The sequence below is a fragment of the Copidosoma floridanum genome, unplaced genomic scaffold (genome assembly GCF_036245765.1).
Source record: "Copidosoma floridanum isolate Cflo_tuat_1 unplaced genomic scaffold, Cflo_Japanese_pri ptg000022l, whole genome shotgun sequence".
Classification (NCBI taxonomy): domain Eukaryota; kingdom Metazoa; phylum Arthropoda; class Insecta; order Hymenoptera; family Encyrtidae; genus Copidosoma; species Copidosoma floridanum.
Window position 1 is genome coordinate 6,803,895 of NW_028321899.1, and position 26,140 is coordinate 6,830,034.

A 26,140-nucleotide genomic window follows, 5' to 3' on the forward strand; every position below is an offset into this window, starting at 1 on the left:
GAAACATTAACACTTAGTTTGTCTGGTACTTCTTCTACCCTAGAGGCGCAATATTTTCCACCTATTGAATTATCACCAAAACACAAATATGTTCTTGGTTTAGTAGAACTCCTAACGTTCAATTCAATTCCTAATATTGACGTAAATAACAATACATTTTACGTGGGTGATCAAGTGGTAGTTATTCCAACTGGCAGTTATGAAATTGAAGATATTCAGTCATTTTTAGTCAATGTGTTACAACCGAAAGATATAAGTATCAGTATCAAGCCAAATAATAATACGCTTCGTAGTGTTGTTAGGTGTAGTCATACTATTGATTTCAGACCAAAAGATTCTATAGGGCGACTACTAGGTTTTACTGAACGATTACTACAAGATAACTTAACTCATGACTCCGATTTACCTGTATCCATTCTCAAGATTAACGCATTACGAGTTGAGTGCAGCATCACTAGTGGAGCTTATATAAACGGAAAAAAAGTTCATACAATTCATGAATTTTTTCCTGCGGTACCACCAGGATATAAAATTATTGAAGTTCCATCACAAATAATCTACTTACCTGTCATTGGACGAGTCATAGATCACTTACAACTACGCGTAGTTGATTAAGATGGTAATTTAATCAATTTTCGTGGAGAAGTCATCACGATAAGATTGCACATTAAACCTTCATCGTAATGGGTATCATTTATAATCACAAAAAGTATATAAACAGCTTGACATGTACTTCTGCGCTCAGTCAACGGCAAGCTTTTAAATCGTCGAGACGTCAGAAAGGACAACTGAAGCATCAAAAATTGACCAATCAAAACATACAGTTTCTTAAAAGTCTTGGCTTAAAAATAAAAGGTGTAAACTAACGTTCAAATTGTTACCTTAAAGATGGATAACATTTTAAGCATTCACTCCCCCGTTGCGTTTGATGAGTCTATCGCACACTATGAAATTCATGCTCATCAACCATATGCATCATCAACATATAATAATAGTGATGAAATTCGTATATCAATTCAACATCAAGACCTATGCCTGCTACCATCCCGCAGTTCCTTACATATTCATGGAAGGGTAGTCAAAGCAGATGGTACTACGACAGCTGCAAATATTAAATTAGTAAACAATGCTATCCTTCATCTATTTTAAGAAATAAGATATGAGATTAACGCTATAGAGATAGATAAGTGTAAAAATGTAGGTTCGACAACTCTCATTAAAAACTGGCTAACGCTCAATCCTGATCAAGACGTATTATCTGAAAATGCTGGTTGGCTTGGTACTTCAAATGAACTTAATCTAACAAATAATAATGGCTACTTTGATCTTTTGATTCCTCTCAGTATGATTTTTGGTTTTGCTGAAGACTATCGTTAAATAGTTGTTAATGTAAAGCATGAACTTATCCTCACAAGATCTAGAAATGATTTGAATGCAGTTTTACAAAGTGAAATTCCTGCTGCAGAACCTAATGGAGTGGCAACTTGGGAAGACTTCAAGATTTTAATATTAAAACTAGAATGGCTTATGCCTTACGTTGTAATGTCGGATGCACATAAAATTCGTCTACTTAATTATTTGCAAAAAGATAAATTTGTATCTATGAGCTATCGAACTTGGGAACTTTATGAATATCCACTTTTACCTACTACATCGAAACATATATGGACGGTCAAGACGTCCAATCAGTTGGAAAAGCCACGCTATGTTATACTAGCCTTTCAGACAAATCGTAAAAATCAGAGAGGTATTAATGCTAGCCAGTTTGATCATTGTAATATAAGAAATGTAAAACTGTATTTGAATTCACAATATTATCCTTATGGGGATCTCAATATCAATATAACAAACAATCATTTTGCATTGTTATATGATATGTATGCAAACTTTCAAAATTCATATTATGGTAAAGATCGTGCACCTTTGTTAAGCAAATATCAATTTCAACATGCTGTACCTTTGATTGTCCTTGACTGTTCTAAACAAAATGAGTCGTTAAAGAATGCTCCCGTAGATGTGCGATTAGAATTCGAATCTCACGACAATTTTCCTAATAATACATCAGCTTACAGCTTAATTTTACATGATCGTATCGTTCAGTACAGTCCCATGAGTGGGGATATCAAAAAACTTATGTGAGGCTATAAAACCCGATGCATGACACTACAAACTTCATTAATCTGTTAACCGTCATGGAAAAAGGTCAGAGCAGTTGGACTAGAGAAAAAGAAGAGAATAGGCGAAGGCAAGAAGAGTGGAAAAAATTTGAGAAAAGACACGCTGAAGAATGGAAAGAAAAAGAAACTAGGCAAAAATCAAAAGATCTTAAATGTTGTAAAATCCTTTATAAATAAAAAAATCAACTTGCTCAAAAAGATATTTATTGATCAACATGTCTCATAAGCCAACCATTAGCAAATTTACTACTGATGTCAAATATCAAAAACTTTCAACCAAGGATGATTATGATGACGGAAATAAAAAATCTTGGCTGAAAAATTTAACAGAAAAGTTCTCAACTAATAAATCATCATTTCCTAAACGTGAAAATTATGAACGATTCAAACAATAATTTTAAGGTTTTTATGTAGAAAAAAGGATAAAATGGAATACATCGTAGACATGCAAGGCTTTAAGAAGCCTGGCGATGATTACGTGCTTAAAGAATTAGCTATTCTACCGCTCCATCCAAACGATGCTGAAGTACAACTGTATCTTTTCAAAGCACCCTTTGCTTGGCGTAAATTATCACAGAAATATAAAGATCAAAATTCATATCTTAAACATAACTATCATGGACTAGCCTGGAATTTAGGCAATATAAAGTACACTGAGATTGGGAATATTCTACGAGAGAATCTTAAAGATGCCACCAAAATTTTTGTGAATGCAGAACTAAAACAAAAGTGGCTTGAAAGATTTGGATTTAAAGTCACTGATATGACAGATTATCCTTTGTTTGAGCTCCCAAAACAGGTTACCAGTTGCCCTCATCATAATGGAGCTTACAAAACCCTGTGTGCTCTTCACAATGTCAAACGCATAAAAAAGTTATACTTATATACAGAATGGGAAGATGAAAGTGATGATAATAAAGAGCTGTATACATAAATATTTAAGAATTATGTCATTCGTACTTTGTAAATTGTAATTCAAAATAAATTTTCTAAAAAATAAGAATAAATGTTTTAAGATTTACTATTATTTTCCTAAAAAATAAAAATCCACTACTTGTCCTACCCACTCTCATTATACATTTTAAATTAAAAATCTTTATAAAAATATATACATACACGCATCGTACGTAAGTATTTATCTATATATGTAGATAAACATGTATATGTGTACACGTATTACCTTGGAAAGGTAACACTTATTTGTCACACCTCACACCTCACAGATATAAGCGTGTGGTTGGGGCTCTCATCCATATACATACAAAACAACACGCTCTCCTACAGGCAAACCAGAGAGAAGGAAGCTGTGCACAAACCCTAGCGCTTCGTGCAGAGTCGTAGCTGTCCGCGCACAGTCGTGCACGTGGGCAGGGAGGGGGACGTGTGCTGGATTCGGCGTGTGCTCGTATCGGCCTAGTTTATCTACTAAAGGACTTAAGAATTTTTTTGCTAACGAGGTTATTTTATGTTTTAAAGTCATTAGCAATCCTGTACACATAAGATATAGAGTAGCACATAATAGGGACCTAGCTCTGTAGGAAGTATGCGTGCGTTTATACAAATTCGTCTCAACTGCCATCTTTGCTTGTGCTGGTTGGTACATTATGCTACTTTCATACATGGTGGAAATTATTCGTGCAACAGCCTACGATCAAGATTACGACGAAAATAATGTAGGCCAAGATGAAAATCAAGATAGGGAAAGATTATTTTCAAGAGACTGAATACTTAACAAAACAGAAGAAGCACACAGTACAAATGATAGATAAAAAAGAAACAGTCCGTAAATAATTAAAACTGTTTCTTAACGATCAGTAAAAATGGAAGTTTTCTGAAGTGGTGGCGCATGTCACGAGGGCAAGCACCAGGCCCGAGGGACTCCTTGTGATTACCCCAGTTAGATGCTCACCAGATGTAAACCCTATTTTTCCTACTGAAGGCGTACTAAACATCGAAATGTTAAAAAAAACAACAAAAGTAGGAAAAGTTATGTTCATTGTATACTTCTGTGACATCCCATGTCATTTACTTAATAATTATAACTTCAAAACACAGAGTTTTGTTTTTAAATTATAAAAAGCAAAAGCTTAGCGATCTCGAACCATCGAGCGGTACACCTGATTCTGCAATCACGTAACATGTAACTTACTTCTTTTGAAACAAGCTACCATCGCAAAACTCGAACTACGCGTGCAACCTCAAACAATCTTATAAAACGCTCATCTTACAAGCATTAGTACACCAAATAATGTGATTAATTAACAATTTCAACATTCTTTATTGCGGATGTACACAAGAATATCATACACAATTTCGACAGCAACTTGTACTTAATGTAAAATCCGAGAGATCAGCATTTTTAACCATCAATTACTGTGAAATTATTGCACCACGACTGTGCTCGTGTCAGTCGAGGGTAATTAAGTTAAGCTCTGATTGGTCGTTCAGATCCCCAACTTGACGTGTCCTCCTTAAACGCAAAAGTATAAAAACTCCCTGCAGATAACAATATTCGCCTTTTCTCTTTCATCAAGTGCTCCAAAGTAACTATAAAGGTTGGAGAGTGAGTTCTGTTGCGTCGTTTAAACGGATGTAAGACTTAGTTCGGTGACTAAGCTGTGTGAGAAAAGCTCGAACAAACCCGGCCACTGTAAACTCGCCTAAAAATTGAATCAAGGAGGAACAAGAGAGAAAGAACCGTCGACTTGGGTTCCGACTTTAAAATTAAAAGCCTAATTATTGTCATCTCCACGAGTGCTCTCGTGTAGGATTAGGAACATCTTTGCGGTCAACCTTGTAAGATCTTGCGACTACGTGCGCGCAAGCAGCGGCTAACCAACGATCATAGAAGTAAGTTAAGTTAAGGAAAGTAGAAATTGTATGACATTGTAAATGCGAATCAGAAACTTTATTATTTATACTATTTGTAAAATTAATTATTTGTGGCTTTTCTAAATTTATTAAATCATCAGATAAGACATAACTTGGTTGTTGATTAAATTAATTTTCTTGATTCAAAAACATTTCAAGATCTAATAATTCTTATTGATTGACACATAATTCTTACCTTAATGAATAAATTGAATATCGAGGAAAAATAAAATAGACACTGTATGACAAAGACCTTTACAAGCACGTAAGATAAAAAGACGAATAAGATACGCTACTACTGAATGGCATAAGACATAAACTCTAACAGTAAGTCAACGCCAGCTCAGCGTACACCACTCCATACCTACATATCGCTCGGTGAAACCTAACACCACAACCCGAGCCAACGATTTCAAAGAAAAGTATACTGTAAGTAAAAGCAAATAAGGCCTTTGCGCCGATGGCTGGTTCCTGACGAACAAAAATTAAATTTATTTGTTTGTAGAACGAATCTACGAGTTCCACCCTGCACTTATAGAAGTTCAGACGTAACACTTCAATATCCAATGTAGTGCATGTATTATACGTAAGTTACTTAACAGAAGCGTCAGCTACTGTAAAAATAAGATGTTTGTCATTTTAAAATATGTTTAGTTGAAGTATATTGTATTAACCTCATCCATAACTCATAAATATTCATACATGTGCACAAAACAACATAAAAGACAAAATACAACACAAAACTTCCGAAAAATGTTTTCAATAGTTGTTAATAATATATTTGTCATTAAGTTTACAATTAGTTATCATTGTCAATAAACATACAACATTACATTTTGTGACTTATAAAATAATCAGAGAAATGACATAAATTTTTTTAAATTATTGTAAACAACATAACTTTATAATTAATTTTTTTTTAACATACTAAATATTATTATATCATTGTATGGCAGCTGAACAAAAAAAAAGTAAAGTATGCAATTACCACAATAGTTCATTTAAGACAACTATTTTTATTATTAGAAATTTGTTGATACGTGCAATGTTACTGTAATATGTACACACGGAGTGTTGACCATTGACGTGGCTTCCTATCGGAGTGTTTTCACCGTCCTAATGTTATCTACTCTTTATTTCATTTGGTTATCTGCTGTTTTGCAGAAACATCGATTCCCGTCGCTTCTCCTTGCTAATGGCTTGGGTACGTCAGCACAACTTGGATCTGCAATGGTCATTCCGTTTTTGTCCTCTTTAACTCTATCTGCACTTTGTAGGCACCTTACTCCTGGCCTCTTCTAGTGCCTTTTTAAATGCTTGACAGCTAGCGCTACCTGCTCCGTGTTTGGCACCTTATGTTCCGCAAGCGAAACATGGGGCCTCCCCCTTGCAATCTTTTTTGCGGTGATTGCAGCTACCTTATTGGAAGCGTAGCTTCAACAAGTCCTTTATTGCAGTTTCGGGCTATGAGTCCATACTCCAGACACCGGTAGCATCTGAAGACTTCAACCCATCTCTTTACTTGGCAGCTTGTGAAGCCTATTAACAAGCTTCTCATTTTTTCTATAGTTCTGGCATCAGTGTCTCTAGTGCTTACCAAAGCTACCTTCTACTCTCTTTTATTCGCTCCTAGCAGCGTCACTATTCTCATCTGTAGCAAGTGACTAGGGATCCTACTCAAAACAAGTTCAACGTCGGCCTTCTGAGTCATCGGAACTAGATCGCGGATTTCAAGCATTACCCTTTTCTCATCCTTTTTAACGGATCATAGCCCTTCCATAGGCTTAGCTATACCGCTAACAAAAGCCCCTCTGTCCTTTATTCCTCTTACTTTGAGGAGAAGATCTCCATTTTTAGTCCCATTGACTCCTTCGATTGTAATCTCAGCCTCTTTCAGTTTGAAATCAGTCCTCATCTTCTTTGGGACCTCGGTAAAGCTCTATACTTCCTCGACCTTAATGAAAATTTTCTCCTCCTTTTTTTTTCTGCCATTATCTTGTTTGCCACTATCACTACTATTGATTGTTATTTTAGGTATAAGCTTTTGATTTTCCTCGGTCTTTTTTCCTTATTTAGGACAAGGATTAGGGGTCTCTTTCAGAGCCTCTGGGCTCCTGTTCAACTTGCCTGTCAACATACTTTTCACGAATTTTAATGGAATAGAATGTGTGATTTTTTTTTTTCTGATCTGTACGTCTTGTTAGTCAGATTATTATCAGCTTATTCTAGAAGATTTTACATCTTCTTCCGTGTCTTTTTATGGCCATCCTTAAAATTATACAGTAGGTTTAATGCCACTTTCTTACTTTAATTTGTCAGCATTGCTGTTTTGGTTTAAGTTGTCATTGCTGCTTCCAACATATTTTTAAACATTTTTTCAAGTTCAGTGAGTACAAGATCTTTTTGAAGTTATGCTTCTATAGGCACGTTATGCGCGGGGGTAAACCAACGATTTCAGATTTTGACCTTAAGAAATAGTGTGACGAAAGTGGATTTTGCTTGATTCTCCCCCTTCGCCCCGCCCCTCGTGACGTACTTCCGGTTTCCTCTACACTACATGATGCCACACCACATCACCATGCCACACATTTTAAATTTTATAAATTTTATTTCTTTTTCTTTTAACAAATTAAAAAAAAAAAAAAAAGTTTTCAAAGAGATTTGAATTACTTCCTTCCTTTCTAGAGGTAAAAATAGTTTGTCAATGTCTTAGACAGAAATTGCATCTGTACCACTCTGTATAAATACAATGAATAATTTTTATTGTGTTTTATTCTTTTACAACTATTTCATTCGTAATTAAAGTGATTTTTTGACTTAAAGACGTTCTTCATAAAGTTAGAGGGGGAACGATTCAGAGAAGTGAGAGGAACGCTAATGTGTATTAAAGCTATCAATTGTTTTTCTTATGTAGATGTACTCACATACATGCTTTTACGCGCACCTTATCTCCTCTTTCTAAATTTATTTAAAATTAAACTTGTGGGTCTATTAGAAAATTCCATAGGTTTATCTAAAAGTAATCTTTTGTACCCAAAAAATTGGGAGATTCCTAAAAATCATATAAATGCCATTTAACGTGACTTATTCATGAGGTTATATGTTGAATATAAAATTTTTGAAATGTAACATATATAAGATACTGGTATAGTCAAACGAGCTGTAATTTTTATTGGTATTTTTTATGCTATTTCAATATACGTTTGACGTTTGAATAATATCTGTCAAAAAAACCTATGTGTGATGAAAGTCCTGAAGGGGCATTCACTGGCATGTAACTATTGAAGAAAATTATACTACAGGATAGTTTTTTTTAAATTTTCCACGTACAATTATATTTTGGATATTAAATATGGACGAGAAATAAGTGTGGGATCGTACGTGATAGATGTGAGCGTGACGTTACGGATGTAATCAGCGTAGGCAGCAGAATGTTGTTCTAAAATCACCGGAAGATTCGATGAAAGAGCACAGTTTCGGACTGGCCAGCCTATATATTATTTTTATTGTATTGTACCGTAATCTGTTGTTTATAATCGTTAACTAATTACATATTAGTTAAAATTACACCAAATCAAAGTAGGTATACTGATTCCCACGATAGTTGCACCACCCTCGTTCCACAATATTGTTTCATTAAGGGTATTGTTATACTAAAAATTGTATTGTTTGACATATAATTTCATAGAAGTATAACTTCACACTTGGATACCCAAGCACCCACTGTCCACTAGTTTTGTCTGCTCCAGAGATAACTGTAACCTTAAGTAACTGATATATTCCAGATCCATCTCAGTACTTTTGCTGAAAATGCTGATAGCACTGGTCATTTTCAGTTTCAATCGGGAACCTACCTTCGATCTTTTAACAAGATTTTCTCTTTAGCGTTTCAATCAACGGAAACTATTTAATTTCAGTCTAACCACCCACAAGCACAAATTTCAACCACCAAGATGCTTCAGAACCATGCACCCGCAGAAAGCTTCCCTCCAGCAGAGGACGCGCCTCATAGGCCGACTACCTGAGCCCGAGGTTTATTATTATTTCCTACCATTACTACAAAGTGCAACTGCCCCTTACAGTGAAAAGTTTTTTGCACCCTCCTTTTCTGCCTTAGGGTCTAAAGTGATTTACTGGGCGCAAAGTATGCTCTTGGGCATAAAATTGCCCTTTGTGCCCTCGGTAAAAAAATATTACACGTGACTCAGACTCTAGCGTACAACAACCACGCTCCAGTGACGTCATGTACCGTTATTAATATTATTATCATTATTGGTACTATTATTATTATTATTATTATTATTTATTCATTTTATTTTTTTTTTTTTATTGATCACAAAGCTTTCTCTAAGAGGAAAGGAAATGGTTAGAGCTGGCCACTAGAGCTGGCCGCTAAAGAGCAGTAAATATTAATTAAATATACGATTTTAAAGAATAAAACAAGTGTCCACCTGGTGCATAAGAATATTAGAAATTTATCTAATTTTATCGATGGGTAAGTATTGATGCGAGTAATTGAATTTATCTACATTTCCCGTACATCACGAGATTGCCGAGGCAACTCGATTTTTATCAGTTAAAACTACGATTTGTAGAAAAATTGTCAAACGTAGCAATTGAAAAAAAGTGCCACCTCGACCAGGACTCGAACCTGGAATTCTTCTCTTGCCGAGAATTTCGTTACCTATTTCGCCACCGAGGTTTTGGTAACTCCTCTTCACAATTGCTACATTTTATATTTTACGGCGATTTTTTAGTCAATGCCTGCTCATACGGTATATAAGAAGGTGGCACTTTTTTTCAATTGCTACGTATGACAATTTTTCTACAAATCGTATTTTAACTGAAAAAAATCGAGTTGCCTTGGCAATCTGGTAATGGATGGGAAATGTTAATAAATTCAATTACTCGCAAGTGTCCACTTTATTTGATACAAAGCCTAAAAAGAACAATACGGCTCTTACAAGACTCATTCTTTATCTTTTTTAATGCATACCAATATCGAACCGTTTCATTTAAGGCATCACAGTATTAAAAATACATTAATTACACTAAGTCTCCAAATAATAATCAAGCAGGTATCGTCACTGCAGCAGCTTTATTTTAAACAAATCATTGTGTAAAACGTTTGTACCCTAAACACAATTTAAAAAATTATTTTACATTCAAGACCTTTTAATTATTATTCTATAGCTTTGTACAATTGATTTTATTGGCACTTGACCTAAGATACGCTTAAAAGAGCAGTAAGTAAGGGTATCTACCAAGGCTTCGGTAGCGAAGTTGGTTAACGCGACTTCCCGGTAAGAAGGAGGCCCAGGTTCGACTCCTGGCCAAGGCAGATGTCTTTTTTTACTGCTTTGTAATTTTAATTAGCAAAGTTTTTTTCACAGTCCAGCTAATTTTACTTGAGAAAAAAAACTCTAAAAATATAGAGCAATTTGGATGGAAGAGATCAATATATAATAATTTGACTTATTACGTAAAATTGATTTTCTTTGAAAAAATCCCAGTTTCCCAATAGCGCAAAGCTTCACAATAAACAAAGCACTTTCTATAATTTTCGTGCCCTTAATGTTATAGTTCTATCATTTTATGTTAAAACAAAAAAAATAAGCTTCGTAGGACCTCTTAATTATTATTTTTAGGCTTCATAAAATGTATGTACTTCTTGGAAATCTTAGTTTCCTACGATCGTAGCAGCTTTTTTATAAACAATGTATGGACTACAACATTCGTATCCTGAATTAATAAATTGAATCATGTTATGCATTTACAAAAGGAGGAAATAGTCTTGTAGGATATTTCAATCATTATTTTGAGGCTTTGTAAAATTTATTTACTTCTTGGAAATCTCCGTTTTCTGCCATCGCAATAGCTTTTTTATAAACAATGTATGGTCTACAATACTTGTGCCTTAAATGAATAAATTGGGTCATATTATGTATTAAAAAAAAGGATAAAATAAGCCCTGTAGGACCCTTTACTCATTATTTTTAGACTTTGTAGAGTTGATTTTCTTTGACAAAATTTCGTCATTGCAGCAGCTTTATTAGAAACAAAGCATCGTTTACAACTTTAGTGCCTGAAATAAATAAATCGGATCATGTTATGAATCAAAAAAAGAAGAAAATAAGAACCTGTAGAACCTCTGTTGTACCTAAAGCAAAATGGTTAGATGGTATTGTGAATTGAAAAGGAAAAGAATAAGCCTTGTAGCACCTTCTAGTTATTGTTTGTAAGCTTTGAATAAATAAATACAATGTACAATCATTTTACTCTCTCAAATCATATATTTAATTTATATTTGCCTAAAACCTCTTAAATCTTATCTTGAATACAGCTTTTTTACAGACCCTTCATATAGCCTAGCAACTAGCTCTAGCAGTTAGATTCAGCTTCATATATATTCATGTAACCCATTGCGTTTGTAGATCAATACCTAATAGAATAAGCTTAATTACTAACAATTTGATTATTAATACCCTAGGTAGCTGATTCATAATGGTCCAATACTCTCTACTGTTTGCATTGGTATTTAATAACTAAAATAATTCATAGCCTTTATCAAAAGGTAACTAAAGTTAATCTCAAGCCTTAACTTTCCAGAATTCCAATATACTCTACTGTATGTACTGCTTATAATTATTTAATTAATTAATTAACTGATCGACAGTGAGCTAGTAGTATACTACTTGTAAAATAAAAAAATTATAAGATAATTCATACTTCGAGTACTTAACTCCCAAAAACTAAATATGCTCTATTGTCTGTAATCGTGTTTAGTTGATTAATTAATTATTCAATTTCCAGTAAGCCAGTGCACTCAACCTTTCTTTTAATAAATAATACCCCAAGCGCTTGATCTTCAAAGACCAAATACACTTTAGTGTATTCGTTTATCAATTAATTATTTATTTAACTGCTTGTGAAACAGTAGACCCCACGGCTTGTTTAATAAATAAATATGTTGTAACTTAAACTAAAAACCAGTTCGGGATACTATTTACAATGTTTATTAATTTACATTATGTTTACATAAAATATGTCAGTCAAATCGTAACAATGGTGTAATGTGAAATTTTTACTACTATGCCTAATAAACATACAAAAAATTTTCTTACATCAATATTATCAATATTACATACTTTGTACTACATAATTTTATTAACTTCTAAGTTTTTGTCTATTCAAATAATTGCCAGCGCTAGTAAAAAAAAAAAAAAAAAAAAAAGTGATCTGTGAATAATCCATTTTTAATATGGACACATCAATGGTCAAAGAGACTGAACACTGCAGTCTCAAAAACCATAAATATCATTAAAACAATAAGAACAATAAATATCTTAAACCATACGAATGATGATACTATATGTTTACATGTCCTAAATTATTGGATTTATTAAGTTTTTTTAGCCTACTTGTAGATGGTCAAAAAAGTACTACGGCCATTAATAAATTATATTTATAAGTTTCTGATCAAACGGCAATGTTGTAATTAAATTTAAATTTTTTGACGACTTATCTTTTCGGTCAAACCATGATGATTAGCCTACTAGTACCGCCAATTAACTGTATTTCTAGTAATGAGCTTTAATATAATTACATAAATGGTAGAGCATAATAATTTTTAGGAACTAAGCGATTAGGATATACGTTATTTGTTAACTAAATAAAAGGTAATGAGTGCTAAATCACTAATAATAAATTGTGTTAGATGGTGGTTAATAAAAATATTGATAAACATTGCAGATAGTGGTGCGTATTCTGTTTGTTTTTAAGAAGGTTCGGTCGTTTTTAAGGAGATGTATTCACTCACTAAAAAAAATTAATGTTGTACTTCTACATACTTCAAGTACGCATGAATTTTTTCAATATTTTTTATCAACCAAATATTCAAGAAAAAAGATTTCCGAAATCACTTTATCTAACATTGCTTTTATGGCTGAGAGCAATTATTCAGCCTTTGTTACACAAATTTAAAGGCAAGAGATGTATTCATAATGAGGAAAAAGTTCGAATGGATAGCTTAACTCCTAAGGAAGACTCTTGTATCAAAAAATATGTACCTTATCAGGCGTTTGGAAAAAAATATTTGTATAAACATAAACAAAGTCACGAGCAAGTCCTATGCTAGGTGTATGGGAGAGAACCAAGCATCGTCTGCTGTAAGCTGGTCTTTTTATATGGAGCGAGACGTCTTTACAAAATTGCTTCTAGAATTTTTTAAACTTAAAACCATGATCTGAAACTTGGCACAGCCCTTCTCAAGACCTCAAACAATGATGCTGTGTAAAAAAAGTTTGTTTTTAAAAAATTTATAAAACACTTTTGTTGACGAAAACTGAGTCTCCTTTTACTTTTTTAAGGTTAATTTTTATCGTGCAAACAAAAGTTCTTTACACGAACTATCGGAAACTAGATGCTTTAAAGTATGTGCGGTTATTTTTTCATAACATTTAATGGTTTAACCTTTGAGCACGTACGAGTTGAACACAGTTAAATTATGATGCTGTGAGCGGACGTCTTCATGCACGGTTAGTACAACTTATTTCAACGTGTTGTCTTATAGGAGCCACCTCATACCCTCTCACCACACCCCGGGGAAACGACCGAACCTCCTTAAAGCGGTTGAGCGTACTGGCTCACGGGCAATTTAATAATTAATCAATTACTTAATTAATGGACAGTAGGTGCTTGGGTACCCAAGTAAGAAGTTATCTCCTTCATAATAGCTTTTAACAAAACTAAAATGTTAGGAAAGTTTGATGTATTGAGTTCATATTTCGTAAGGAATTTCTGAACCTTTATACAAACTGGCAATGAATAGTATTTATCATACAAAATGTATGCTGCACCTAAAAAAAAAAAAAAAAAAAAACTTGACCATTTTTATACTTTAATTTTAGAACTTTTTAAGGCTTCAGATTCATTAGGAAGAATACTATCCATTGCCAGTGTGTAAAAAGGTTCAGAAATTCCTTACGAAATATGAACTCAATACATCAAACTCACCTAACATTTTAGTTTTGTTAAAAGCTATTTTTTAGGAGTTATAACTTTTCAGGAAAATACCATTTTTAAATGTATGATTTATGTATAATCAGGGGGTTAGAGCGGTACAGCCAGTCTCAAAAATTAATTCAAATTAAAAATTAGTGTATTTTATGATTATTCTTGATAAATCATGCGAGTTATTTCATATCGTACAGCAGAAGATTACTAACAAGTGAGAAAATAAAAAACTAATACTTCAAAATCGAACTTATGCTCCATGTTTTATTTTTCATTTGCTGTATATAGATATACCAATAGCATTTTCGTGAAATTTGTAATTAAAGTATTTCTTAAACCATGACGGCTTGCTTCCTCAAATTTGGATATGTTATTTTAATTGTTACTTACAATTACATACTAGTTTTTTGAAAGAATTGTAAAAATGTTTTCCAAGTTGTTGGTAAAAATGTACATGTCGTGACGACGTTCTAATAAGATTCTGTGTATAAGATACCAAGTTTGCTATTTTTTTTTCTCAAAAACTGTGACGCTACGGTTCCTGAAATTTCAATATGTTGGTAACGTAATGAAAACAAACGCATTGTAATTTTTCGAAGAATGTCGTAAGAAATTTGTTTTTCGCTCTAAGCCCCTTAATAACATTAGATATTGCTCATATTAGAAAGTACTGGATAGAAACGAAGTCTGTAAAATATAGCTACGGTGATCTACAACAGTTCCACTAAATTTCTACTTAAATTTGCTCATTTAGAGATGTTTTAAATATATATGAATGCAGTCAATTTTTACAAACAGTTTCTTGATTCACCAAATAAAATAAACTGTCTCAAAAAATACAGTTTCAGGATTTTTATCAAAGATGGTCTTTTCTATTTCTTTCTTTTATTAAACTACTTCATCATGTCATTCTCAGCAATTTTTCTTTAAGCTAACTACATAAATTCAATTACTTCTTCTAACAAACTTTTTAGATAAAATACTTCGTAATTGTAAACATTAAGAATCCTAAATTTGCCATTTATTACTTATCAAGTAGCTTTACTCATTAACTCTGTTTATTTAACGATACAATCCAAATATTCTAAATTACAGCTATTTAATACCTAAGGATTTCTCACAGAAAAAAATTATTTATTATCAAAATACGTGCGAAAATCGCAAAAGTGATATATAAGTTACTAAAACAATTTTTTTTATTGAATAATTTTTTATTTTACTACTACTTAAAAAATTGTTTTTTAATGTACGATTATTCACACCCAAATCGCTAAGTCAAATGAGGCTTAGGTTTACAGCTTGTTATTTAGGGCACTATGGGATATAATAAGAATTTCCAATCGAATCGATCCGATTATGTCGATACTGTTACACGGAAAATAATTTTGAACATAAGGAGATCAAGTACGTATGCTTGTAGAGTTCAAATCATTTTGAATTCCTACTACACAAGTATTTGGACTACCTAAGATCAAAGATTGTGTCACACTAGTTCAAATGTGCATTGAACTCGTAAAGCACAAGCATGAGAGCCACACTGCCTATAGTTCGTGCGCGCACAGTACGGCGCAGCATTGAACTGTAGAAGCTTGTGGAGGGGAGCCCCTGAAGTTCAGCGATCGTGCTCTCACAGCACAAAGTCTTGGCTCTGCCCGTTCAAAGCTTCGTTGAGCTCTGCAATGCCGTATTTTGGGCTGAGAAAGCTAAATCGTGCATATGCCTCCTCAGCCCTAAACATCATCGAACTATATGAGCCTAATAATTGGGCTTAAATTAATATTCTCAAGGCTTACGGCCAATGAGTATATGTATATATTCAACAAAAATAGTTTTTTAACAAAGATATGAAAACTTTTTTATTTCAATAAAATAGTTATTCATTCAGATTACATCTCGTAAGTTTTTACAATATTTGAAAATACTTTGCAACAATAACAGATTTTCGATATATTTTTTTTTAAATCATCAAAAGATTGACTATATTCAGTAATTAAAGCACATTTTCATTAGAATCGTTTTAACTATAATATCAATAAATTTTATCTAAAAACTTTCGTGGAACTACGTTTTCCAAACTTAATTTGTAGATAAAACTTAGTATACAACAAAAAGGAGTATTCGAAATTGAAGTACTTTAGTATGTACAAACGGATTTACAATTCTATTTGATGACTTATTTCAAAAAATTATTGAAACAAATTTTGATTATATTGTATTTATTTATACAAAACATACCTTAAGCCACAATTTATGTTAGTTGAGAGAGCTGTGCTGGGCAAAACAAGATGTAATGAGTTTAACCAAAGTTGTTCGAACCACACAACTACCAATATAAATTTTGTTACTCAATACACTAGTATAGTAAATGGATCTAATAGATATTAGTCTTAGGGTCTTCGATCCTTTTTAACAGCTAGTTAACTAAATAACTCATAAACGTAATATTTTATTAAATGGTGACACGAATGAAAAAAATTGGAGGGGGTGGGGGCGAAATAATGTTTTCTTGTGTAACGAATAATTTCCTTTAAAAATACAGTTTAAGTTGATTTTTTTCAATTTAAGTATCGTATTTAGTCACTACAAAATGATCACTTTTTATCACTAACCGTAGTGGACTGTCTTACTATACTACACATTAATGTAAACACAAAAGTGACAAAAGGCTTGCACTGCAAAAGCACGTTAATATACACACGTTAGTATATACTTATACTATCCACATAAGATGAGCCCAGACTTTGTGCTGTGAGAGCACGATCGCTGAACTCCAGGGACTCCCCTCTACAAGCTTCTACAGTTCAATGCTGCGCCGTACTGTGCGCGCACAAAATATAGGCAGCGTGGCTCTCATGCTTGTGCTTTACGAGTTTAATGCATATTTGAACTAGTGTGACACAATCCTTGATCTTAGGTAGTCCAAATACTTGTGTAGTAGAAATTCAAAATGATTTGAACTCTGTAAGCACACGTACTTGATCTCCCTAAGCTCAAAATTATTTTGTGGGTACAGCTGTGTTACACGATTCATTTCAAGTAGCCAAAAAAAGTATACTAAAAAAAAAAAAAAAATTCATAACTAGTAATTAATTTATTCATAAGAAATTTAATTTAGATACTGAATTGAATACTGAAATTAATGTATTCACATTTAAGGCACACGAAATTCAGGGTTAGGATAATAGGATATTGAATTATTATAGATATAAATTTTTATTCATTTTCAAAATTTGACACCAGTAGGTATCCTACCTTGACAATACCTCATCTTGTCAGTCGTTGTTTAAATGGCAGGGTACATTTTGTATGCTTATAAGTGCATACATACACATTTGACTTTGGTTTGCTACATATATTTTATTATTTGTATTATTGACCATTTAGGGGACGATTTTACTATGAGAAAGTTATATCCACCCCCCCCCCCCTCTTCTGAAGCATCGTTGCTTCTTCCTATCAACTGCGTATCTGCATGTCACGGTGAAATGCTATATATCAGTAGCCTATTTATATGATATCCTAGTGATTATAGTGATTAGGTCATATTAAAAAACACCACCTAAATACCCGGGAGGAAGTGACGGAACGGAGTCTCGAACCCAAGCCCTCCAGGCGGGAAGCAAGCGCTCTAACACCTTAGCCACTAAGAACTCTCAACACTGCATGCTATCTACTGTGACATTAGGAAGTACCAATAGCCAATATTACACTATTGTCAGCTCTGCTTCATTTTAAGAACATGCCTATCCCAATTATACACAGGAAAAATTTAACGATAAGACCATTTCTCGGAGACTGAGCCTGAAAAAATCTTGTTTTGAGCATTTCGAGATACACATGTCTCGTTTCCGTCGTTGTAACGACTTTTTGACCTATTTTTATCGGTAAAGCTGTAGACAAGGATTAAAGAGACTGAACTAAACCAAAATACAGCAGGCATACAGGCAAAAATACATATTTTTCAGTATTTGAAAATTTGAGTATGCAAATCTGAAGTAAATAGTAGCGCGGTCACCGAGGCTTTGTCTGCTTTCTCAAACTTACCTCGTCGCGCTCAATTATATGGCAGTCAGTATAATTTTGAGCATAAATATACCTTCTACGAAACGATATTGTGTACGAAGGTGGTGTAATTATTGTTGAAATGAGTATACCTACGTTATTCGGGTATAGGTTCAGTAAATATTTCAATATTTAATAACTTAAACAGTTATAAGCAATTTACTATGGCACAATACAATATAAACAACATGTAGGCTAGCCAGTATAAGACTGCGCGCTGTCATCAAATCTTCCGATGATTTCAAAACAACTTCCTACCACCTACGCTGAGTATATCTCTAACGTCACGCTCGTATCTGTCACAAACGCTTATACACTTATTTCTAGTCTATACTTAATATCCAAAATACAACTGTATCTGAAAAATCAAGGACAACCATACTGTAATACCAGTTTCTTTAATAGGATAGTACAACATGCCAGTTAATGTCTCTTTAGGATTTTTACCACACATCGGTTATTTTGAAAGATGTTATTTTAACATCAAACATATATTCGAAATAGCATTAAAAACACCCAAAAAAATTGCAGATCATTTAACTGTACACATTTTTGTAAATTCAATTTCAAAACATCACAATTAAACATGTAACCTTATGGAAAAATCACTTAAAATTGTATTTATGTGATCTGTATAAATCTCCTAATTTTTGTTTGTATGAAAGATCAGTTTTAGATAAATTTTGATAAAATACAATAAACGCAAATAATTTGTTTGTTTTCGGACACCAGTGGAAACTGCATGTCCTTTACATCTGCATCTGCACTGCGCTGATATTAAGAACACTAGACTGTAACTGCTAACCATCCTCACCAGGAAGAAGTTTAAATCTTGCTCCAGGGTACTCGACTTTACACGTGCATGTTATGGTAGAAATGTAAGTTTTGTTATTTATAAGTTAAGCTGTGTTCAACTGGAATTGAATAGCAGTGAATTGAAATGCAAATTTTTAATAAAATATGGGACTTATGGCATTTTTCCAAGACATCACACAAAGTACTAACAAACTTTAATATATATGACCGTCTTTATCTCCCGATCGAGCATAAAACATAAACTAGCTATAATTAAATTACATAAATTAAATTTAAATAATTGAATAACAACTCTTACACGAAAACCAATTCTTTAAGGAATGAAGTTAAATTAATAAGGAATGAAATGATAAGCAATGGTTGTCAATCTCATATAATAAATTTGTTTTATTCATAATTACGCATTCAAGCCGAATAGTATTTTAGGCAAATATCGTTATTAGTTAGATAGACAATTCAATGCCCTTCGATAACATGAGCAATCCAAGCGCGAAGGTGTATAGGATACACTTTCAGCTACAAGTGTCAGTGATCCTAGCTTGGTTCGGTGCGCTGAATTCGTCAACAACGAAGGCATAATTGAAATAAAATAAAACTGGCTATGTAACCTTTCCGACACACTGCTACCGGATTGTGTCACGAGTGTATTGAAGCTGGGCGATTTGATTTTGTTCGAAATGTTAATAAATGTGATTATTTCCTTTTTTTTTTTTAATGATTAACATTCGCTCAAATATTCTGAAGGATTTAAGATAGTTAGAAAAAAACTACTTAAAATTATTAGTAACTATAAACATAATGTATCTACTCGTCATTCTATAAATGATGGAGTTCTCCAAGACAATTTAAAGAAAATGCGAGCCTTCCTTAAAAATATTAAACATATTTTAATTACTGATGCAGACAAAGGTAATGTCAGCATTGTCATTGACAAAGAAATTCACATTAATAAAGTAAGAGAGCTAATAAGTGATGATAAATATTATTTTTTACACTTGGAAAAAAATCGTTTAAAACAATTAATTAAAGATACTAAAAGTTTTGTTAGCAAGTGAGATTAATATGGTATTTTTGATGAAGTGTATAAGTTTAATAAAGGTACTCTTAAAAAAAGACTAATCTTAATGCTACGGACTAGTAAAAATAGACAAAAGAGACTTTTGTATCCGTATCATTGTCTCGAAATTAAAGTCATACACTTATAGTTTTTCTAAATTTCTTTCTGATTTTTTGATCAATAATATTCCGCTGGCAAAAACATGAAAAATAGTTATGAATTAAAAAATAAATTAAAAGGTGTATATCATCTGGTTACACTTTGATTAGTCTAGATGTAGATAGCTCATTTACTAATGCTAGTAAAACTTCAATCATAAGCGCAGTAAAACATTTTTGGAAATTCTTAAGTCGTAATATTCCACTGACAAGGCCATACATGAAAATTAGTTATGAATTAAAAAATAAACTAAAGGATGTTATTATTTCTCCTGATTATACTCTAGTAAGTCTAGATAAAGTTACTTTATTTATAGTAGTAAAACCTTAATCACAAACGCAGTAAACCATTTTTAGTAATACTTAAATTGTAAAATCAATGTTTCTTTAAATGAATTTTGTACAGGTGTTTCTTTGATTTCAAATTCGACTTTTTTCGAATTCAACAACAAATTTTATAAACAAGTTCCTAGCTCACCAGTAGGCAGTTTTTTTAGTCCAGTTCTGTGTGATCTTGTTATGATTTACTTGAAATTTCATGCTGAAAGTAGTTGTTTTGATGTTTCACTGCTTGTACGCTATGTGGATGATATCCTTACATGTGTGCCTACTAAATATATGAACTATACCAAAAATATTTTCAATGGCTATTGTCCTGAATAACAACTCACTGTTGAGACATGTAATAACAACAGCATTAGTTTCTCAGATTTGGAAATTGTCATTCAACAAAATAATACAGTACTAACAATATTATTTTGTCGGGACCATATTGTCTCGTCTCGAAGTCGGTATCGCACAAGCCTACTTCGAATTAACCACATTTTAACAATAGTTCAACGCTAACAAATGATGCCAAATAATTTTACTTTGAAACTTACTGATCTTAGCTGCAATATGTGTAAATTACAGCTCAATCGGTTAATAAACAAGCGCACACGAATTGAAAAAAAAAAAATTATCTCGACTCCTAAACATGCTACACTAATTTTTTTCATAAAAAATTGTAAAAAAATTGTACTTTTCTGTCCATTTCTTACCAAACTTGGAACATTGTCATATAGACGTGAATGAACCTATTTCCGTAGAAAAACTGGATGGAGGTGAAAAATGCAAACATTTTCATCCGACGTTTTGGCTAATTAGCTGCTTAGGATACTGGTTATTAAATTATTAGTAGTTAAGCATATTTAATTACTGGGTATTAATCCACGAACGCACTGGGCTACTTGTTAAAGTTTTTGTTTGTTATGGATTTAGGCATATAATATGTTAGAACTATCTGCAGCGCGGCAGTTACGCATGCTCAGTTTCTGGATTCGTACTGCAAAATCTCGGGTCATTTAATGTTTTCGGGTCAGTTGACGCTATTGAAAAATTTTATGTTAATGTCAATTTGTCCTATTAAGCAGTAGCGAGGAAAGAAGTGAGTAAAACACACGGTACATTAGATCACGTACACTTTTTTTATGAAGTTGGCACTTTATTTGAGAAAACTTGTTTACACTTTTTTATACTGTGTCAGATACTTGTCGTTGGGCGCAAAGCGGGCTGTGTACGGCAGATTTGTCAATACCATGCCCTAGACAAGTTTCCGTATCGACTTTTACAAACCATGACCGTTTAACTATAACGTAGGGTACAGACTGACTTACACACCACGATACAAACTTGCTCTACCGTATGTTACAACTATATTCTTATATATTGGTATTTGCCATGTACATAACTGTATAATACACATATATTAATATACATACATATGCCCAACCAATATAAATAAACTGATAACACTTATACATACATTGAAATAAATTAATTGCCATAAAGCATTCCAATGTGTCCCCTCAATGTATATAAAAGAAAAGCAAATACAATAGCTTTTATAATTCCTTTATAATAAATACACAAATATGTTCGCATTTAAATACTTAAGAAAAAAAAAAAAAAATTTTTCTCATAATAATACAATCACGTTAGTCCAATTTGTTTATTTAAACACTCAATACTCTTTTCACTAACGCTCTTAGTCAATCTATCAGTCAACATCTGCGTTGAAAGAACAAACTCGATCTTTATTTCCTTGCCATCAATTTTCTCTTGAATGAAGTAATAACGGGTGCCGATATGTTGGGTTCATTGGCTGTAATTTGTATTTTCAGCGAGTGCAATCGCCCCATTGTTATCACAGTGTATAATGGCAGGAGTCCCATCTTCTATACCAAGTTCGATAGCAATTCTGCGAAGCCATAGAGACTTCTGTGTTGCTGTTGATAAGGAATAGTACTCGGCCTCAGTACTTGAGAGAGCTGTAGCAGATTGAACGTAAGTGTTCCAACTCACGGGTCCAGATTGCAAAAGAAAGAAGTAACCGGTGACTGATCTCCAGTAATGAGTACTTGGTGCCCAACTGGCATCATAGTATCCACGGAGATGGTCAATGGGTATTGATCCATGGCAAGTCAGCTTTAAATCACTGGTACCTTTTAGGTATTTTATTTTGTGCTTTACAGCCCTCCAGTGAGTGGACGTAAAGTTACTATTAAATCTGCTCATCAGGCTGACTGCATAAGATATATTTGGCCTGGTATATCTGCTCACATACAAGAGACAGCCGATGGATTTTCAGTATGATATATTCTGGGAGTGATTAAGTTAGCCCTTGTAAGTGTTTGGCTGAGACTGAGACAACGTATCGTGTGTGATTCCTGATGGTAGAGGGGTGGCTACAGCATTACAATCGTTAACATTGAATTTGGTTAAAAATTTGTTTATGTAGTCAGTTCGGTCAAGACGTATAGTTTTGCTACTTTGATTGACTTCTATGTTAACGCTTAGAAACTTTTTAACTAGGTCCTTGGTTAGAAAAATTGTACTCATCTTATTTTTGAAATTGAGGAATGTACTGTTATTATTGGTAAAAGTCAAGATATCGTCAACAAAAACTGCTACGATGATAAAATAAGGCTCCTGGTGGCTGTTGTAGGTAAACTTTTTCTTTAATTTGGCCATTTAGAAAGGCCGTTTATATATCTAGGTAGTGTATTAATACATTTGGTCTAGTCAATGCTGCTAGGAGGAGACGCAGAGTTGGAATTTGAATAACAGGAGTATATGTAGATTGGTAGTCTAAACCTTCTAACTGGGCAAAACCCTTGGCCATTAATCTGGCTTTGTGAAAAATCTTACCAGATTCATTTTTTTTTATACACCCACTCTACTCCTATTGGTTTTTTTACCGGCTGGTAGCTTTTCTAGAGTCCAAACTTCATTTTTATTTATCGACGACATTTCCCTTTTTATGGCTTTATGCCATTGCTGTTTTCCGGGTCCCTTTATAGCATTTTTATAAGTTAAATTGTATGGGTCATCGAGTTCAGCCAAGTAGAGCATATAATCACGATAGCGTTCAGGTTCTCTTCTAATACGTTGTGGACGTGTGATCGATAAAACTGTGTTCTCATTTGTGGATGAATTGTTTTGTTGGACGTGGTCCTGATTATCCGAAACATCAGGACTGGAAATGGTTGTATTGTCTAAGACAGCGTCAAAGAAATATTAGGTTGGTTTTTGCGCAAAAGTAGGTTCAACAAATTTAACATCTCGCACCGTAAATATTTTCTTAGCCTTTTCATCCCAATGTTTGTACCCTTTTTGGCTCAGAGGATAACCAATAAAAATACATTTTCTTGTTTTCGAGTCCAGTTCAGTCCTAAACTGCTCGAGAATTATTGAGTTAGCAGGGCAGCCAAATACTTTAAGATGAGACAGATCTGGTACTTCTGTCCACAGTTGATAAGGTGTCAATTCATGCAGTCTCGAATGTTGAGATCTGTTATATGGACTGCTCTGAATATTGCTTCAGCCCAAAAATGCTTACCTACATTAGTAGACAGCATCATAGATCGAGCCTTGTCCAACAAAGTTCTGTTAACACGTTCTGCTGCTCCATTTTGTTCGGGATTGTAGGTTGTTGAGGTTTGACGATCTATGCATTTTGTTTAGAAGAAGTTTTGCAAATTGTTTTATAGCGTTTGCAGCATCTGATTTTTGTTTTAATAAGTAAACAAACAGGATGCGTGAGTAATCATCCAAGAACGTTATAAAATACCGAAAACCTTCTCTTGAAACATGGGGTATCTCGTAAACATCACCGTGGACAAGGTCAAGCCTGTGTTTTGTCTTATTTGAGCTTGTCTTGAAAGGCGCCTTTGTGGTTTTTCCTTGTGTGTACGCTTTACATAGATTGAGTTGGTCCAGAGTTTTGGAATCAACACCATGCTTTGAACTTTTTCTCAGGATATTTAAGTACTTTTAGTTGATGTGACCGAGTCTCATGTGCCACAGACTTATATCTAGACTGGACAAATTTACTAAGTTTCTTGTTCACTGCCACAAACGTGTTTATAGTTATCTGAGCGCGCGGTGGCTCGGTCAGCTAGGTCGTGGATTGGCACGCGGAAGACCGTGGTTCGATTCCCGGCCAGTGCGACTTTCAGGCAAGTACCTCTGTGAGTCTCACATGTGCTTTTTCACCACGCAATGCTCCTCGAGGAGGGTCTAGGCAACCTTCTCGCAGCCAAAATTGCCTAATTTCCCCCTACCCCCTCCCAGTAATGGGAGGCCTCCTATCCCTTTCCTTGTCCCTTTCCCAAGTGCTAAGTGCCCATAGTAGTGCCCTTATTAAAGGAGCCGGACGTAGAGCACTATAATATAAAAAAAAAAAAAAATTTATAGTTATCTGCGTTCAATTCACAAATATTGTTATTGAGGCGCGTACCACTCATCACTAGTTTGTTGTCACTTCTATATACAAGACATCTATTGCCATTAAATTCTACTTTATAGGTCTTTTTGGTGTGCATCAACTGATTTGAAATTTGCTAATGCCTTTGGTACATAAAGAACTTAAGTTAACTCAAAAAGTCATTTGCAGCCTTCATGCTCAATAATAAGTTTTACTGAGCCTGAGCCGAGAGCGAGCATGGCTCCATTATCAGCAACATTTATTTTGTGTTTGGTTCCGTGAACAAAATTTGTGAATAGTTTTGTGTCCTTGCACATATGTACTGATGCACTAGAGTCAATTAGCCAGTTATCCGTATTAGTGATGTTTAATGCTGATTGCATGCCACAAAACGATGGAGTCACTTTCACGGTCCAAGTCATTTTCACTATCGTCAGTTCTTGCCTGGCATGCTTTCACATTATGCTTGTTTCTTACTGTGCACTTCCTTGCTGTGTGCCCGAATTTTCCACAATTGTAACACTGCACATTTTGCTTGTTGAATGGTTTGTTTTGTGAGAAATTTCTCGAAAAGTTTGCAAAAAAATCTTGATACTGATGCTCCCCATGGTATGGTATTGATACCTACTGTAGTCATTTCGACTTTACTGAGTCTGATGAAATTTCTTTACCACTGTTGCGGAGAGCCATTTTTAGTGGCTCATATGGTTGCAGTAGGCCTGCAAGCATAAACATTGCAAAAAGTTCATCAGGTACGGGCATCCCACCGGCATTTAATTTTTGTGCACACATAATAAAGTTGCCAACGAATTCCTCGAAAGAATCTGAATTGTCAAGGTAGAGTCCAGCTAATTCCCGAGCAGCAGCAATATATCCATCTAGATTGTCATTATCCAAAGGTTGTTCTGAGTTAGTCCCAAACTTCTTTTGCTCTGTTAATGCTTTGAACGTGTCTATGTAATAGGGGTTTGATTAAAAGGATAATGCGACCACGCACCTTTGAACTTTTGTCGCGGTCTTCACTTAGTCTTCCACCTTCGGGTGCCTTCATTGTGTCCAAAAGCAAATTTGCTTCTAAATAGGCACACATACATGTTGCCCACGAGGTATAATTTTCGCGGCCTTTAAGTTTTTCGATGTCGTAGTGCGTCATTCTTGGAACCTAGACTTTGCTTTTTACTTATAATCCTTTTAGTTTTCAGAGAAACAAAATGTAAACAGAAACGAACGTTCATTA

The 26,140-nt window shown here is 33.8% G+C and overlaps 1 protein-coding gene and 1 non-coding gene across 3 annotated transcripts in view; one reads left to right on the forward strand and one right to left on the reverse strand.

The window, feature by feature from the left end:
* Fur2 (furin-like protease 2) overlaps window positions 1-26,140 on the reverse strand; it is a 918,757-nt gene that overhangs the window by 861,100 nt on the left and 31,517 nt on the right. The gene's annotated exons all lie outside the window — the stretch shown is intronic.
* On the forward strand, window positions 10,317-10,389 carry TRNAT-GGU (transfer RNA threonine (anticodon GGU)). Its single transcript has one exon. It is a non-coding gene; the product is annotated as a tRNA-Thr (tRNA).